This window comes from Sciurus vulgaris, assembly GCF_902686455.1.
Source record: "Sciurus vulgaris genome assembly, chromosome: 19".
In the NCBI taxonomy this organism is placed as follows: Eukaryota; Metazoa; Chordata; class Mammalia; order Rodentia; family Sciuridae; genus Sciurus; species Sciurus vulgaris.
The window spans coordinates 3522514-3536548 of record NC_136480.1 but is presented as its reverse complement, the minus strand read 5'-3'; positions in this window follow the sequence as shown (position 1 = coordinate 3536548).

The following is a 14035-nucleotide window of genomic DNA, read 5'->3' as shown; positions in this document are numbered from 1 at the left end:
ACACAAGAAGTTGAATAAAATGTTCAGCCGAGAGTCTGCCTGATACAGTGGACGGTGCAGAAGACAGAATCTCAGAGCTGGAAGGCAAAGTGACCAGCCTTGAACGTCAAAGAAGAGAAAATACATCACCATGATCAGAATGTACAAGAACCTCTCTGACAACATCAAGATACCGAATTTAAGAACGAGTGGAATTGAGGAGGGTCGTGAGATTCAGGGTAAAGCGTTGGACGACTTCTTCAGAGAAATCACAGCAGAAACTTTTTCTGACCTAGAGAATGAGATGGACATCGGATCGAGGAGACCTTCAGAACCCCAAATAGACAAGATCAAAAAAGGACCTCTCCACGCATGCTCTAAATACAAGGCCTAACATACATAACAAGGAGAGCATTTTAAAAGTCTCAAGAGACAAATAGCAGGTCACATTTAGAAGTGAGCCAATCAGAATTGCTTCTGATTTTTCAGCACAAACTCAAAAGCCAGGAGACTTGGACCAATGTGTTCCAAGACCTGAAAGAAAATAACGGTCAACTCTCAAGATTTCTGTATTGGATGAGCTGTTCTTCAAAATTGAAGGGGAAATAAAGGCTTTCTAAGATAAGCAGGAATTTGAAAAATTCCCCATTACTAAGCTGGCACTTTATAACTTACTTAAAGGAAAGACTCAGAGAGGAAATTTTAAAAGATGAGCTCACCAATGAACAAATCCCATTTGAAGAGTCGCTAAGCAAGTGAGAAACAGGATCAAGTTAAGCATTGAAATGAATTTAAAATATCGGGAATTAATAAATGTCTCACTATAATGATCTTGAATGTAAATTATCCTAACTCTCCAATTAAAACATAGGCTGAACGAAAAATAAGACCCAACTCTATGTTGTGGGCAAGAAACTCAGCTTACAGGCAGAATGAATCACAGGCTAAAATGAAAGGTTGAAAATTGATATACCACATGCAAGGAGCCCCCCAAACAAGCTGGAATATCTAATCTCATATCTCACAAAGCAGACAAAGATTAACAAAGTTAATCAGAAGAGACAAAGAAAGTCACTCTGTACTGGTAGAGGGGACAATCCAATGAAAAAAATGCAACATCTATGTCACAATTGTGGATGCAACCAATGACATAAAACGGACATCTCTCAAAACCTCAGACAGACCCCCGTACAAAAATACCAGGTGATTTCAACACACCTCTCTCCCAAATCATCCAGCCATAAACTCAATAAAGATTCTCTGGACCTGAAAAATACAAATCAAATGGATTTAACAGACATTTTATAGAATATTTCATCCAAAAACAGCTACACACACTTTCTTCTCAGTGGCTCATGGACATTTCTCCAAAATAGACCATATCTCAGGTCACAAAGCAACTCGTAGCCAATACAAAAAACAATGATATAATTCCTCGTATCTTCTCAGATCATAATGGAATGAAGTTAGAAATCAACACCAAAAACCACATGGAGATTGAATAATATACTTTTGAATGGTGAATGGGTGATTGAAGATATCAGGAGAGAAATTTTAAAAATTCTTGGAATCAGATTAGAATAGCAATACAACTTATCAGAATCTCTGGGACACTATGAAGGCAGTCCTAAGAGGAAAGTTTATAGCGATGAGTAGTTATGTAAGAAAATCAGAAAGATCCCAAATAAACAACTCGAGGCCCTTGAGAAAAGAAGAACAAACCAATTCCAAACCCAGCAGAGGGAAGGAAATGGTCATGCTCAGAGCTGAAATCAGTGAAATTGAGAATTTAAAAAAAAATCGATACATAGGATCAAAAAACCAGAGTTGGTTCTTCAAAAAGATAAACAAGATTGATAAGCCCTGAGCTAAATTAACCGAGACAGAGAGAGAGAGAGACCCAAACTAATAACGGTTGAGATTAAAAAGGAGCCATCACCACAGACATCACAGAAGTACAGAGGATCCTTAGGGATTCTTTTAAAAACAGACACTGATAAATTTTAAAGACCTAGAAGACATGGATAGATTTCTAGACACACATGACAAAATTGAACCAAGAAGACAGAAAACCTAAACAGATAGGTCACAACAATGAGTTAGAAACAGTGATAAAAAGTCACTCAACAAAGAAAAGCCTAAGATGAGAGAGCTTCTCAGATGAGTTCTACCAAACCTTTAAAGAAGAACTGATTCCAATGCTCCTCAAGCTATTCTATGAAATACAAAGGGATGAAACCCTTCCAGCTTCATTGTATGAAGCCAATATCACACTCATACCAAAACCAGATCAGGACAGTATCAAGGGAGGAAGACTACAGACCGATATCCCTGATGAACGTAGCGGCAATAATACTTAATATTAGCAAATCATATTTAACAACCTATTAAGAAGATTGTACATCCTGGCCAAGTTGGTTTTATTCCAGGGATACAAGGATGGCTTAATACACCCTAATCACTTATTGTAATTCATCACGTAAATAGAATTAAGGACAAAAGTCACTTGGGCATCTCAAAAGATGTAGAGAAGGCCTTTGACCAAATCCAGCATCCATTTATGATTTAAAAAAAAAAACACTGAAGACACTAGAGATAGAAGAAACCTATCTTGACATCATAAAGGTTTTATATGAAAAACCCAAAGCCAACCTCATAGTAAAAGGGGGAAAAATGAAAACATTCCCTTTAAAATCTAGAACAAGACAAGGATGTCTGCTCTCACCACTCCTATTTAATGTAGTGCTAGAAATTTTAGCCAGAGCCATTAGGAAAGAGAAGGAAATAAAAATAGGAAAGGAAGAAGTCAAATTATCACCATTTGTAGATGATATGATCTTATACTTAGATCCAAAAATCTCCACCAAAAGATTGCTAGAACTAATTAAACAAACTCAGAAAAGTAGCAGGCTACTACATCAGCATACAACAGTCAATAGCTTGCCTTTATATCAACAATGAGCTGGGTGTGTTGGTACACACCTGTAATGCCAGCAGCTCAGGAGGCTGAGGCAGGAGGATCACGAGTTTGAGACCAGCCTCAACAACTTAGTGAGGCTCTAAGCAACTTAGCAAGACTGCCTCTAAATAAAATTTTTGATAAAGGGCTCAGCGTGGTTGAGAATCCCTGGGTTCAATCCCCAGTACCCAAAAAAAAAAAAAAAAAAAAAAAAAAATCTGCTGAGAAAGGAATAAGGAAATCAATCCCATTCAAAAGAGCTTCAAAAAATACCTAGGAATAAATCTAACCAAGGATGCAAAAGATCTCTCCCATGAAAACTACAGAACATTGCAGAAAGGAATTGAAGAAGACAGGTGTCCCATGTTCATGGATAGGCAGAATGAATATTGTTGAAATGGCCGTATTACCAAAAGCAATATGTGGATTCAATTCAATCTACATCAAAGCACAAATGACATTCTTCACAAGATTAGAAAAAAGCAGAGACACACCCACACAGATGCAGTCACTTGATCCTTGGCCCAAAACACACACTCAAGAAAAGATGCCTTTTTAACCAATGGTGCTGGGAAAACTGGTTATCCATATGTTGGAGAAATTGTCGCCCAGCACGAAACTCACCTTGGAATGGATCAAAGACCTAGGAATTAGGTAGAAACTATGCAATTCCTGGAAGAAACTTGCGGACAACACCCCAGCGTGTAGACACAGGCAAATACATTCTCAATGGGACCCCTAGATCTCAGGAAATAATGCCACAAGTTAATAAATGGGATGGCATCCAATTAAAAAGCTTCTGCCCAGCAAAGGAAACAATTAGGAACGTGAAGATAGGATCAACAGAATGGGAGAAAATCTCTGCTCACTGACAGAGGAATAATATCCAGCATATATAAAGAACTCACGTAACTTAACACCAGCACACACACACACACACACACACACACACACACACACATACACACCCCAAATACCCCAATTAGTAAATGGGCAAATCAATTAAACAGACATTTCTCAAAAAGAAGAAATACAAAAGGCCAACAAATATATGAAAAATGCTCAATATCATTAGGAGTTAAGGAAATGCAAATCAAAACTACCCTGAGATTCCATCTCACCCCAATTAGAATGGCGATTATCAAGAATAGAAGCAATAATAGGTGTTGGCGAGGATGTGGGGGAAAAGGCACACTCATACATTGCTGGTGGGGTTGCAAATTAGTGCAGCCACTCTGGAAAGCAGTGTGGAGATTCCTTAGAAAACTTGAAATGGTGTTTGACCCAGCTATCCCACTCCTTGGCCTATACCCAAAGGACTTAAAATCAGCATACTACAGAGACACAGCCACATCAATGTTCATAGCTGCTCAATTCACAATAGCCAGACTGTGGAACCAACCTAGATGTCCTCCAATTGATGAGTGGATAAAGAAACTGTGGTATATATATATACAATGGAATACTACTCAGCCATAAAGAAGAATGAAATGATGGCATTTGCAGGTAAATGGATGGATTTGGACAACATCATGCTAAGTGAGATAAGCCAAATCCAAAGCACCAAAGGCCGAATGTTTTCTCTGACAAGTGGATGATGATACATAATGGAGGGAGGGGTGGGGGGAGGAAGGAAAGATGGTGGACTGAGACAGACATCATTACCTATGTACATGTATGATTACACAAAGGTGTGAAGCTACATCATGTACAAGCACAGAAATGAAAAACTGTACCCCTTTTTTTTTTTTTATTTGCAGTACTGGGGATCGAACTCAGGGCCTTGTGCTTGCGAGGCAAGTACTCTATCAGCTGAGCTATCTTCCCAGCCCAACTGTACCCCATTGTGTCCAATGAATCAAAATGCAGTCAGAAAAATAAAAGTAAATAAAAATTTTTTTAAAAAAGAATACAAATAATAATAAATGCTAGACAGGATGTGCAGGAAAAGGAACACTTTCAAACTGCTGGTGGGATTGTAAATTAGTACAACCACTATGGAAATCAGTATGGAGATTACTCAAAAGACTAGGTGTGAGCTGGTCATGGTGGCACAAGCCTGTCATCCCCGTGGCTCGGGAGGCCGAGGCAGGAGGATTGCAAGTTGGAGGCCAGACTCAGCCAAACAAGGCCCTAAGCAACTCAGCGAGACCCTGTCTCTAATAAAATACAAAACAAGGCTGGGGACGTGGCTCAGGGGTTGAGTGCCCTTGGGTTCAATCCCTGGTACCTCGAAAAATAAAAATAAGCCAGACTCAGAAGGTCAAGTGTTATATGTTTTTTCTCATGTGAAAGGAATCTCATAGAAATGGGCGGGAATCTCATAGAAATCAAAGGGAGATCAGTAGAACAGAGGAAAGGGACCAGGGAGAGGGAGGAAGGGAGGGTAGGTACTGGGGAGGGAGAGATATTGGCCAAATTACTTTGATATATCGTTTGCGTGTACAAACGCGAAGCAGATCCCTCCTCATATAGAACTCTAATGCACCAGTAAAAAAAAAAATGTGAAAAAATCCTCAGCAAATATCACGTAAAAACAAACAACAAATTTCCCTTGGGGAAGGGGGTGACGAGAGACATCAGTGAGACCATGTCATCTCTCTGCTCTGAATCCTCCAAGGGCTCCTTCCCAAGACGCATGAGGTCCGGTGGCGGCTCTCTGACTTCCTAGTCCTGCTCCTCAACCATCCCAGGTTTGCTGCCTCAGGGCCTTTGCACGGCCCGTTGCCTCTTTCTTCCCTTATAACACCTCCCAGACCCTTGTCCCCTGGATAAGGCCTGCCCCCGTGTTGCCCGTGTCCCTAGTCTGGGCACCATTACCATTAGTGCCATTTCTCTCCCTTCTGCCATTCACTGTCACGACTGCATGAATCGATTTTTTTTTTTTTTTTTCCTGTCTTCTCCTGAAGCTTTCGAAGCGTAGAAGCTGTTGCCTGTTGGGTGTGCAGCGTGGTCCTGATATCCGGGGGGCGTGGGGCACATCGACGGGACTCTGAGTGAACAACTGGGAAGGTCAGACCCTAGTGCTTTTGGAAATGTAGGTTCTGTGGTCCCCGCATCCGCCTCTCGGGGAGTGGGGCTCAGGACCGTCTTGCTAAACCCTCTCTTCTGCCAGGCGGACCCCAAACGGGGTTCGAGAGGCGTTGCGTCCTGCCTGGTGGCCGCGCCTCTGCAGGCAGGGACCTCAGACAACATCTGACTCCTGGGCACCTGGCTCTGGGAGTCCCTAAGCATTTCTGCTCAGTGGTGGCCAGACGCCCAGCGTTGTCTGGGACGCATTTGCTTTTGCAGGAAGTGGCCAGGGGCATGGAAACAGCCCCGGCCAGGATCGGGACCAGAGAAGACGCATTTCCAGGGGACTCGAGAGGTCTTAACCCTGAGGAAGGAGGACGGCCTGAGGCCGGGAGGAAGCAGGAGGCGATGCGGGGCGACCTTCACGCCTGGGAAGGGGCGGGCCTTGCTGGGGGATGCTTGCGGTTACCCCCAGCAGAGTGGGGGTTATGGTGGCCCAGCGACCTCCAGAGGCCCCCAGGAGGAACGTCAGCAGGCAGAGGCTGGAGTCAAGGGGGTTAGAAGGCATTTCTTCCACCTCCTTTAGGACCCTCTGAGCATCCTTGCAAATTTTATCTGATTTTAAAAAAAAGTGCGCCCGGCGCAGGGGCGCACGCCTGTCATCCCAGCGACTGTGGAGGCTGAGACAGGAGGATCTCGAGTTGGAGGCCAGCCTCAACAACTTAGGCCCTGCGCAACTTAGTGAGACCCTGTCTCTAAATAAAATATTAAAAGGGCTGGGGATGCGGCTCAGGGGTTAAGCACCCGCCCTCCGAGATTAGCAGCGCTACCCCGCAGGTCTCAGGGTACAGGAGGCGCCCCTAGCATCTGCCGGGAGACCAGCGGGAGGGCTGGCGCGGGGAGCATGCGCAGTCTGCACAGCGGGGACCCGGGAGGCATCTACGGGCAGGGGTGCCCACCCATGGGGACAGCCGGGCCTCAGAGATGGGCCTGCACACCGGAGGAGAGCAGGAGGAGGCGCGGGTGGGTGTTGTCCCCACGGCGTGTTTTAAACACCCACACACTCCTGCCCAGCTTCTCCGTGCAATGGTCCCACGGTGGCCTTGGCCAGGGGTGGGCAGGGGGAGGTGTTCTGTTTTTTTGTCCCAGGGATGGAACCCAGAGGCGCTTAACCCCTGAGCCACATCCCCAGCCCTTTTTTAGATCTTACTTAGAGACAGGGTCTCACTGAGTAGCTCAGGGCCTAAGTTGTTGAGGCTGGCCTCCAACTTGCCATCCTCCTGCCTCAGCCTCCCGAGTGGCTGGGATGACAGGCGTGTGCCACCACCCAGAGCTGCCTTTCTTCACTGTCATCCTTCTGTCCCCTTCCCGACAGGCAGGTTTTTAGATGCTGGGAGCAAGACCACTGGGTTTGGTCAGCCGCCCTCTCCCACAGCCCTGGAGTCTGCCCGTGGGGTTAGCTCACACCCCTGTCCCCTTGGTACCATCTCTTCCTACACCTTCAGCCCTAATCCTCACGGCCCAGAGGCCGCAGCAGTGGGGACGTCCTCCCAGGAGGTTCGGTGACTTTCTCAGTCCCTGTCAATCACCGCTGCTCCATGGAGATCCCCTCCCCGGGCCCCTCACCCTCAGACTTTGTCCCGCAGAGGGAGTCCCCGCGGACAGTGCCAGTATGCAAGGCAGAGCTGCGGGCGGACCCCTGACCTCGAGTCCATCTAGGTGACCCTTGAACGGGTCACTCCCCGTTCCTGGACTCCACCCCTTTATCAGTCAAATGAGGACAGAGGATATTGCACGGGGCTGAGGGAGGTGAGTGGCCAGGGGAAGGGGGAGACTTTCCACAGGTCCCAGGGAACAGGGGTGAGACGGCGAGGGGATTGGCTCTCTGAGTTAGAGAGACCAGAAGCCAGGACCCTGGCCCAGGAACCCAGTGACTTCCCACACCTTTGGTCTGTAACCTCAGAAACCGGTTCCGTCACAAACCTGGGAGGAGAGTTTCCTGCAGATGCTGCCCCCTGCGGGGAATTCTGATCTCTTCTTTTCTCTGTTAGTCAGCTTTCCGACACTGTGACAAAATACCCGAGGGAAACACGCTTAAGGAGCAAAGGTTTATTTTGGCGCATGATTTCGCAGGTTCCGGTGCAGGCTCACTTGGCTGGGTTGTTCCTGTCATTTTGGGGTCTGGACACCGAGACAGGACAGCATGGCGGGGAGTATGTGGTGGAGTTGATATCATGGCGGAGAAGCAGAAAGAATGACAGAGTGAACCAGGAACGAGGGAGAGAATAGCCTTTGCAAGGCACAACCCCGTCACCTGCTTCCTCCAACTAGGTCCCAATTCCTAGTTCCCACCACTTCCAAATAACACCACCAGCCGGGGAGTAAGCTCTGAAAACTCGAGGCAGCTGCCCAGCCCTGGCTTGGTTGATGGGTGGGTAGAGGCTGTGGTAGGGTGAGGCCCTGCCTGGGCCCCTTCCTTCCCTGAGCAGGTTTGGTGAGAAATGATGTGTGTGGACCCCACATGCCACCCAAGCTGAGCTCTGTTTCCATTTTTTTACCCTTTATCCTCAGAAGATTACGGTATAACCTCCCTTAACCCAAAAGTCATGCTCCTGGTAATACATCCAGGATGCCCTGTCCTGCTTGGCTATGTCTTGAGGTTGAGCTGCAGGGCCATACCCCTCGGGCCCTCACCCTCCAGTGACATGTGGCTTTGGTTGGGTCCATAGGAGGCAGCAGGTGACTGGGGTTGGAGGTGTAGGTGGCAGAGAAAGGTTAGGTCACTTGTGATTTTCATCTTTCCATCTGTATAGCAAATACCTAGCTGGGGGTGCAGCTCCGTGGTAGAGTGCTTGCTAGCCTGTGCAGGGCCCTGGGTTCGAGCCTCAGCACTGTAACAAAACATCCGAGATAACTGAGTTATAAAGAAGAAAGGTTTATGTGGGCTCAGAGTTTTAGAGCAGTAGTGGGTGATCAGTTGACCACACTTGGGCCTATGGCAAGGCAGCACCATAGTAGCAGGAGCGAGAGAGAAGAAGCAAGAGAGAGGAAGGGGCTGGGGTCACACGGTCCCTTCAGGATGTGCCCCCGAGACCTAAGGACCCCCCCCGCCACCAGGTCCCATGTCTTTTCCTTTTCTGTGTTTTTGGAACCGAGGATTGAACCCAGGGTGCTTAGCCCCTGAGCCACCTCCCCAGCCCTTTTTATATTTTATTTAGAAACAGAGTCTCGCTGAGTTGCTCAGGGCCTCGCTAAGTGACTGAGGCTGGCCTCCAACCTGCGATCCTCCTGCCTCAGCCTCCCGAGTCACTGGGATGACAGGCGTGCGCCACTGTGACCAGTTCAGCCTTTACACTAAAGAAACTGCAGTAAAATGCACATAGCATAAAATTACCCACTCGGTCATTTTTAGGTGTGCAGTTCAGTGGTGCCAAGTGTATGCACAGGACTGTGCCACCATCACCCCCTCTGATGTCCACAACTTCTTCATGTTATGACACTGAAACTCTGTCCCCATTAAACAGGAAGTCACCCCAGCTCCTGGAGCCCCCACCCCCCGTACTACTTCCTGTCTGTGACTCTGACTCCTCTAGGCACCTCATATAAATGGAACCAGCCAGTCAATATTTTTCCTTTTTGTGACTGGCTGATGTTTCTCAGCAGGAATTCCTCCAGGTTCATCTATGTATCATGTATCAGAATTTTCTTCCTTTTGAAGGGTGAATAATATTCCACTGTGTGGATAAACCTCATTTTGTCCATTCATCCATCCGTGGATACCTGGTTCACTGCCACCTTTGGCTGTTGGCTGCTATATTCCCAGGTGTGCCTGATGGCCTTTTGTGCATGTGACAGCAAACTTTTTATTTTATTTATATCTTTAAATTAATTTTGGTGGTTCCAGGAATTGAACCCAGGGGTGCTTAACCACTGAGCCACATTCCCAGCCCTTTTTATATTTTATTTAGAGACAGGGTCTCACTGAGTTGTTTAGGGCCTCACTAAGTTGTGGAGGCTGGCCTCCAGCTCGTGATCCTCCTGCCTCAGCCTCCCAAGCCGCTGGGCGACGCCACCATGTCCGGCCTATCAAGTAGTCTGTTAAAAACCTGATTTGGCTTGACAAGTGGTAAGCAGCTCCGAGGAGGCAGCCTGGTCAATCGGTCTTCTTTTCGTTGGACACTTGATCAGATTCTCGCTTTTCTGCATCTGTCACGTTGGTCAGAGGGAGCCCGGGCCTTCGGCCCACCTGCCCACCTCTTTGGTTTCTTATGCAGACGCCCTGGCTTGAGGGCTCTGCCTTCAGTGCAAGGTGGCTTGCTGGACCCAATCAGCTGGACTTGCCTCCAACACTCGTAGACTTCAAGATCCTGGGCACTCGGTGACAAAGGGGCCACCTGGTTTGCATTTGTGTTCTGTGGTCAGAGCAAGGCTGGAAACTCCCCTGCAGGGACGGGTCATTTGCGTGTGTTATCTTTATTCTACCAGAGGCCGGTCTCTGCCTTCCTGGGTCTTGAAGTGACCAGGAATTCCTCCCTCAATCTGGCTGTGGCCAGCGTCGGGCTGGGTGGGCGGTGTCATTTCAGCGACCTCTGAGTCCCCCTCCTTATAAACGAAGCCCCCTCAACAGCAGCCACACCCAGTGCCCCCTGGGTTCCTCAGAAGCTGCTTAGAGTCCAGTGACAGCCGGTGACCCCCAGTCCGCTGGCCTTACAGGACGGTCACCTGGGGGAAAGGGGTTGGGAACTTCAGCCCTGAAGTTGTCCCCAAAAAACATGTGTTCAACTTGGAGGACTTTAACCAGGCACGAGTGACTCATTAACTCCCTGTCACCCCTCGCAGCCGCGGCCAGCCAGATTCAGCTGGGGAGGGCAGGCTGGGACCGGGGACGTGATTTGGATCCGTCCCTGCTTCTTCCAGACATGAATTCAGTTCCTTTCCAGCGGACATGGAAAACTTGACTGGAATTTTTCTCCTATGATTTCCATCTGCTATTGTTATTTTGGTTCCGAGGCATGACCATTGTGCTATTTGATATTTTGGTGGAGTTTGCACGAATACCATCAAGAAGTATAGCAGCTGTGGAGGCTGAGGCAGGAGGATCACCAGTTGGAGGCCAGCCTCAGCCAAAGCAAGGCGCTAAACAACTCAGTGAGACCCTGTCTCTAAATAAAATACCAAATAGGGCTGGGGATGTGGCTCAGTGGCCGAGTGCCCCTGGGTTCAATCCCTGGTACCAAAAAAGTAAAATAAAATAAAATATAAAATAAAATAAAAGTAGATGAATTACATTGCTAAGAATGTTTTTCCTGGTCTCTGGAGTCTTTCATAGTAGTCGACTCTAGCTTTATGGATTCGTTACGCCCATGGCAATAACAATAGTTCCTACCTCTCAGGAAGTCAAGGGCTTAAGTGAGGTGGATTTTGTGAAGTGCTTGTAAGAGTATACAGTAAGCACTTATAAGGCCTGGTATACCATGTGCTCTCAATAGAGGTACCTATTATACTAGCCAGGAGTCCATAACACCATTTCCAAGACAAATTGCAAGTTCCATGGCTGTGTCGACGGCCTGGGGTACATTGCTTGCCTCTCACCTAGGGAGCCTGGACAGCCCCATTTCCTCTGTTCTCCGAGAGTTTTGGAACTTTTCCACCATCGCTAAAAGTTCTACCCAGACTTTCTTTCAAAGAGGCTGGGCACTGCAGCAGTTGCCGAGATGGTTAAGGAACAGTCCCACTGGGTGCAGTGACGCACGCCTGTAAGTCCCAGCAGCTCGGGAGGCTGAGGGAGGAGGATCTCAAGGTGGAGGCCAGCCTCAGAAACTTAGCGAGGACTTAAGCAACTCAGCAAGACCCTGTCTCTAAATAAAATATAAAAAGGGCTGGGGATGGTGTCTCAGTGGGTAAGCATCTCTGGGGGAAGGAAGGAAGGAAGGAAGGAAGGAAGGAAGGAAGGAAGGAAGGAAGGAAGGAAGGAAGGAAGGAAGGAAGGGAGGGAGGGAGGGAGGGAGGGAGGGAGGGAGGGAGGGAGGGAGGGAGGGAGGGAGGGAGGAAGGAAGGAAGGAAGGAAGGAAGGAAGGAAGGAAGGAAGGAAGGAAGGAAGGAAGGAGAGAAAATAAAAAGGAACAGACCTGGCCCCAAAGAACAGAGAGGCAGGCTTGCAGTCTGATAAACCCAAGTGAAAAAGCATTTTTGCAAATTGAACCTGCACTTCATGCATCTCGCCCATGGAGCATCCCGGCTGAGCAACACGGTCCACGGCACCACATCCGTTGTCACCACCCAGATTGCGGGTGGGAGCTGGGTTAGCCGCCACTGCCCGGCATCAAGAGACTGGCATGTCTTGCGAGCCTGGGAAGAGACCCAAATCCAAAATCTGAGGTAGTTTCTGTTGAATGGGCAAAGTGGGAAAGACCCTGGGTCGAATCCTCCCAAGTCAGAGAGGCTCGGTGTTGATCAGCACCTTCCGGGGACAGGAGCACATTGTGAGGCCCAGATGGTCAGTATCCCTGCTCTTACAGAGCTGCATACCCTGGGCCTCCAGGACTGTCGGGTTTTGGGGGGGTTTGGTCCCAGGGATTGAACCCAGGGGTGCTTAACCCCTGAGCCACCTCCCCAGCCCTTTTTCTATTTCATTTAGAGACAGGGTCTCACTGAGTTGCTAAGGCTGGCCTCCACCTTGCCATCCTCCTGCCTCAGCCTCCCGACTCATTAGGATGACAGGCGTGCACCATCACTTTGAGCCACAAGCTAGATTTTTCACTTTTCTCTCCCTGGAGAGCCAAACCTGGGCAGGCGATTCTGCTCCGTGAAGCTGTCTGGGGTCGGTGTTCCTTTCTCTCTCTGCCTCCCCACTCCCCACGATGTTGCCCTTGTCTGTCTGGCCCTCGGGTTCTTTGCTTTATGGCCAGCATAGAGAAGAAGTAAGGGGACCCCCCTTTCCCCCAACAGGCCAGCCCAGAATGTACCCTGGTCAATTCTGCAAGAGAGTCGGGCAATGCAGTCTTGTGTTCTGTGCTCTGCTGAGCATTGGGAATTCTGAGGGATGACAATCCTTGGTACGGGGAAACAAGCATTAAACATGCAAATCAACGATTAATTATAAGTGTTTAGAAATGCTTCGAAAGAGGCATACTGGCTCTAAAGGAGGTTATGGAGTGAAATTTGAGATCTGAGTTAAAGAGTGAACATGTGTTGACTGGGAAAGGAGAAGGGCATGATTGAGAGAGGAAGCAGCCAGTGCAAAGGCCCTGTGGTCAGGGAAAGCAGAGTAATTCAGGACACTTAAGAACTTCTGGTCTAGGAGAGGCTTCAGGGACAAGTTCTATGGTTGGGGTGGATGGAAATCTCTGCAGGAAGGAGTCGGGCCTGGGAGTGAGATATTTCTACTTGGTTCTGGGCATTTCCTAAGGTTTTGCGTGTATTCACACTTAATCCTGAAGCCATCTAGGAAGTAGGCGGCTGTGTCTGTTCTCATCTTCAGAGAAGGAGGTGCCAAGCAGAAATTTAGACTTGCCAGAGATTAAGACTTGGGAGGACGCAGCCGAGGGCAGGAGAGATGGGTCTAGAGGGCCTCAGATGCAGAGGTAGGGCTGAGAGAAGAGCCTCAGACGGCCGAGAGCTCAGAACGCCAGGCAGAAGCCCTAGGTGGGGCAGGAACTGGGCCCCTGGAGCCCACAGGGCTGGGTCCTGAGCTGGTCAGCTCGGGAGAGACCCACGCTGGATCCAGAAACCTGGCTGCTGCAGGCGAATCATCAGTGACGTGCCCGGCAGCCGCCCTTTGCGGGGGTCTGAGCAGGACACACCTAAGGCCAAAGACACGGTAGGGTCATTATTCCCATTTGATTGACAGGGGAACCAGGAAATGGAGGGGCATTCTGCTTGCCTGGGACAATGGCCAAACAGTGCTAGGACCAGGGTTTGAAGTCAGAAAGGTCACCAGCTGGTTTGGGGCTGTCCAGGACACACTGGTCTGGTGGTCAGTGGCCCCAGAGCTTCGGATGCCAGGGTAACTCAGGAAGGGGGGCTTGTCCTGTGGCTGTGGGGACCCGCAGGGGCTCTCCATCCCTCTGGGGGAGGCTCAAAAAA